Source organism: Phalaenopsis equestris, unplaced genomic scaffold (assembly GCF_001263595.1).
Source record: "Phalaenopsis equestris unplaced genomic scaffold, ASM126359v1 Scaffold000094, whole genome shotgun sequence".
Lineage (NCBI taxonomy): Eukaryota > Viridiplantae > Streptophyta > Magnoliopsida > Asparagales > Orchidaceae > Phalaenopsis > Phalaenopsis equestris.
In genome coordinates, this window is record NW_018164536.1 from 7,105,672 (window position 1) to 7,111,243 (window position 5,572).

A 5,572-nucleotide genomic window follows, 5' to 3' on the forward strand; every position below is an offset into this window, starting at 1 on the left:
GCGGCTCGTGGCTCCTTACGCGTTAATATCAAAAGAAGAATTACAAAGGTTTAGTGGAAAAACTGGATCCCCGCTAAAAAACAAAACAACACATAAAGCCCTAGGGGTTCAATTTTCCACAGTACAACTCCACCCAATAAGATAAAAGAACAGAAAGGAGATTAAAGCTAACTTAAATATACATGTATCAAACCAAAACGTATACCCACAAAAATGATGTATACCCTCAATGAACATGTATATCAAAAGAAACAAAAAAACAAGAATCTATATGGCAAACAGCAACATCTCGAAACCAGGAAGCCGCAACCTGACCAAGGCATCTGTATCCTGCAACTCAAAAAGAACTGAGGAAACAGTAGAAAAATAGAAATTCCAAGTGTTAAGAAAGGAAAAGATGATCCTCATTCCTTCAACCTCCCAATCAGCAATGCCAGTCCAAACGGACCTAATAAAACCACCTCAAGTATGGAGAGACAGAGAGAAATTGGAGCCATGGGCCTCCAAATAGGAAATAACATGGTCATAAATAATACCCAGATGAAAAAAGAGCAACTCTTCAAGCCTCCAACCTTCCTTCTTACCCGTGAAACTAGCCCATACACTATATCCCAAGAGCCCTACTTCCAATATAGCACCTCCAAACCACCACCACCAAAGTAGCAAAGGAGCCCTGGGCCTCCATGCTAAAAATAAGGCAAGCCAATATGATACATCCCAAAAGCAAAACCACCCAGCATAACCTCCGGGCCCTTAAACCGAGAAACCCTCCATCTCCATAAATTCAACCACCAACAAATAGGGAGCCGTGGGCCTCTCAAATAAATCTCAGCAGAAAAATCGAAGGATTCTTGGACCTCCATGCCAAAGATAAGAGGTCGGACATCACATAAATCAAAAATATAAGTAGTCATAATCCCATACTCCCTCAACTCCAAATTTCCCAAAAAAGAATAAACGCAAGAAACTTCCAGCCAGAATAACGTTTAGGCCGATCCAAGCCACTCGACCACCCAACACACATCAAGATGAGACATTAGTACGAATATAAGGGGTATCAATATTATCCCCAAACATCAGAGTATAGAGAGAGGGGGGAGGTTACTCCCACCCTACATATACGACTAGCACACCCCAAATTAGCAAGTCAATTTGCGGGTTGATTACCCTCCCGGTAGATGAAATTCCAAACGACATTCATATTAGAAATTAATCCTTTAATCCTCCTAATATAGTAAAGAATATTGGTGTCGGCACCATTAGTAAATATATCAATCAAAATAATATACTTCCAATTGAGAGAATAAACCAATAAAATAACAGATAAAATAGCTCGAGCCTCAGCCTCAACAGGGGAATCCGCCATAGAAGGGGTAGAGAAGAAGAGTATACACTTTCCATAGTGATTCCTAGCAATGCCCCCACACCCAGCATTAGGCCCCTTCCAACTCCCATCCATATTAAATTTAATCTACCCTCTAGGGGGTGTATTCCATTTGACCAAGATAGGACCGTGCGAGATTATCCTGACCGCCACATTCATATGCCTCAAAGCCAAAAAATAATTAATGCCCGAAAATAAACCTTTTTGAAATTTTCAAGTATCCATAACTTATTGATGTAAGAGATTATATTAGTGAAAACCATCATTTTTTGAATATTTTTGCCCTCATGAATAATATTATTCTGAGTCATCCAGATAAACCAACAAATGATATAAGAGTATACTTGCCAAAAATGTTTCTTCTTACCACCTGGATTGCAACACAAAGTGGTGAGAAGAAGATTCCTCTCAGGAGAAACAATAGTACCAAACCACATACCAACTCTTCTCCAAATAAATAAAGCAAAGGGGCAGGAGAAAAATATCTGTTCAATGGTCTACTCCGCCATCAAACACAAACAGCACCTGGAGTCAATTCTCAAATCTTTCATCTTAAGGATATCATCACAAGGAATGATAGAGTGAAAAATACGCCAGGCCAAGAAAGACATTGACGGGGTTAAAGCCCAAGTCCACACCCCTTCCCCCCAAGGGGTGTTTTGAAAATTATAACGAGAAGCATATAAAGATTTAGTAATAGATTTTGTCATGAGTTATTTCAAATAAGGAGTATCATGCAAAAAAGGGTCAAAAGGTATTGTGGAAATGAAATTAGCTCCCTCCAAACCCAAAATGCTAGTGAGAAGAGGGAGGTTCCAATGACCATCAACCCAAACATCCGAAACTTTGAGATTAGAGAACCGTGTATCCCTCATATTCAGCAAAGCATGAGACTAAGTTACCTCCCCCCACCTCCCAATAAATGAAGTTCCTCGCTCAATCTCTAACATGAAGCATTCTCTTCCACATTGTGGAATTAACCAGTCACCAATTTATCACAGCAGGATGAGAGAAACGACGATACTTTCCATGCATAAAGTTGGCCCATAACAACTCATTTTTCCTGAAATTAAACCATTGCTTGAAAACATTAATATCAGTCATATGATGCAGAGATTTGAAACCCAAATCACCGGCACTTCTGGGTTTACAAACATCCTTCCAAGGTAACTATCTTCTACCAGAATGATTTCCTACCCATAAGAACTTATTGAAACATCTTTCAAGAGTCATAATAGTGCTCTTTTTGGGTTGGAGAACTTAGAGAATATATAAAGGAAGAGAATGAAGTATGTTTTTTAATAGAGTAATGCGGACCCCAAAGGAAAGGAAATTATTTTTCCAATCCAAGATTCTTTTCCGAATCTTCTACACAACCTCATCAAACTGTATACGTCTCTTCCTGCCCTTAAGGATGAACACCCCCAGATATTTAAGTGGAAGAGTAGAGAAGGAGAAGCCCGTAAAATTAGCTATCCAAAAAGCATTAGAACGATTAATCATTTTCCCCAAAAAAATATTGCATTTACTAGCATTGAAGGAGAGGCCCGAAACCAATTGAAAATCAACCATGACATTATGTATTTCCTTAACCGAATTCTTGCTAGCATTAGAAAAGAGGATCATATCATCAGCATAAGCTAAGTGAGAGACCAACATATTGGATTTACGAGCATATTGCAACTTAGGGTTTCTCCTTAAAAAATTGTTAAGAAGACGGGAGAGATATTAAAAAATTAAGATAAATATGGTAGGGGATAAAGGATCTCCCTGCTTAATCCCTCAGCCCGCACTAAAAAAGCCCCGCGATTTGCCATTAATGAGAATGCTATATTTATTACAATGGAGCCAGAAATTTATAATTTTACAAAACTCTTGAGAAAAGCCATGAGCATGAAGAATCTTCAAAATGAAATCCCAGCTAATCGAATCATAGGCCTTACGAATGTCCAGTTTAGTAATCATGTTACGCCCTCTACACTTTTATCAATATCAAGAATGAGTTCCTGAGCCAGCTAATATTATCGGCAATCCCCCTCCCCTGAACAAAAGCAGGTTGATTCAAAGAGATTAACTTGTGAGGTTGAAGACGTTTGACCAAAGTCTTACTAATCAACTTAGAAATAACAGAAGTTAGAGAAATAGACTTGAAATGATCCCAAGAGCTCTTTTGAGCGTTCTTAGGGATGATGACAATGGTAGCAGCCAAGAAGTAATTTCCAAGGGTTTCCCCGTTAAAGAAACTTTGTATAGCCGCCACAACATGATCTTTAACAATGCTCCAACATTTGATATAAAAAGCAGAAGTAAAGCCATCAGGCACCGTAGCTTTATTACAATTAATCTCAAGGAGGGTGGAATAAATCTCCTCAGTCGTAGGGATTTCACAAAGGTCAATATGTAGCATATGATGTCAAACCTCGTCAAACAATGAGGCATCAATGTAACCGGAAGTCTCATGGACCTCAAAGAGTTTAGAAAAGTGAAGCAGAACATTCTCCCTAAATTCCTCATCTGCAGTAATCCAATGCCCGTCATTGTTTTTAATTCTCACAATGATGTTATTAGCTCTTCTTTGTTTGATACAAGCATGAAAATATTTAGTGTTTCTATCACCCTGGGTAAAATGAGTCTCCCCCGTTTTTTGTTGAAGCAACTCCTCCCAAAGAGAGGTCTCAAGCAGCTCTTTATTAGCATCCTGTAAATCCTGAATGATATCAGTGGTGTTTTCATCAAGAGCTTGAAGAATATTGACCCTTTGTTCTGCTTTTTTAACTCTAGCATGAACATCACCAAAAACCTCTCAGTTCCAAGATCTTAAAGCAGCAGCCACCCTCTTGTGTAATTTCCAAAGAATATACCAAGCATTTCCCATCTCCTCACATTTCCAGTTTGCCGCAATAAGTCTCAAGAAATCATCATGTCTAGCCCAACCATTTAAAAAAGGAAAGTGGTAGGTAGAGGACTTTTTAAAATAATAAAAAGATAAAAGGAGAGGACTATGATCCGATCCGGTTCTGGATAGATGCTGAACTTGAGAGAAATTATAATAGGTATTCCACTGCTGATTAGCAAGACATATATGAAGTTTTTCAAAAAGCTTACCCCTTTTCCAAGTGAATTTAGAGCCGATAAATCCCAAATCGGAGACACCCGCAAGAGCCAAAGACTCATTGAACTTATTAGTTAAGGTGGAATCAAATCTCCTGTCACCAAGTTTCTCAGATTCATGCATCACCATATTGAAATCTCCTCCCACCATCCAATTTTGATTAATAGTTGTGCCCATAGCAACAAGCTTGTGCTAGAGATCAACTCTAGCAGCATTGGAAGTCCCAGCATAGACAAGAGTAAGACAACCAGAAAACACATTCATAAAAAAATGGGTATGAACAAACTGTCTATCATCAGCAATGATATCAACTGTAACATGCTTACGCCAAAACAATCAGATTTTGTTAGAGCAAATAGCAAAAAAAGAAAAATTTTTTAATTTACCCAAGATGCAATCATCCGGAGAGGCGACCAAGGGTTCCATAATAGCAAAAATATCCACCTTATGGATCCTTGACAAGAGTTTAAGTCTACCAAGGGATTGAGGATCCGCAACTCCCCTGATATTCCAGATAAGAATATTAAACATAAATAGACATGCTACCTTTCCTAGAAGACCTAGGTCGGGTTCATCCATTTTCGTGATCTGAAAAATATTGATTCCTCTCTAACCCATTACTCCCATTGCTAATATTTTGAACCTCCTTTTGAGCTTTATTTTTCCTTCTACGATATTTTTAAACATGTCATTCATCCCTCAATACTTTAGAAATATCATCTAACGAGATATCAGAGATATTATCATTGAGATTAGAAATGAGATAACTATTTTCCATATAGAAGGTATCAGGAAGGGATGCCGAAGAAGGGCGAGCCCCATCAACAATAACTGAGATACCAGGATCTTGCCCAGAAATAACACCTGTTGCCATACCAGTAATAAAAACATCTCGGGAGATAACAATCATCGAATTAAGAGGAGAGGAAGAAGTAGGAATATTAGGAGGCTCCAGATCATTTAAAAACTGCATAGTAATCTCACTTGGGGCAATGCCATAAGGGAAATTTGTTCCCCGGTTAGTGTCAGCATTTGAAGGAAGAATAGGTGTAGAGACATAAACCACCCCCCCCCCT

General features: G+C 38.6%; 1 protein-coding gene across 7 annotated transcripts in view; it reads right to left on the reverse strand.

The window, feature by feature from the left end:
* Positions 1 to 5,572, reverse strand: part of LOC110020148 (small RNA degrading nuclease 5-like) — a 112,642-nt gene that overhangs the window by 41,177 nt on the left and 65,893 nt on the right. The gene's annotated exons all lie outside the window — the stretch shown is intronic.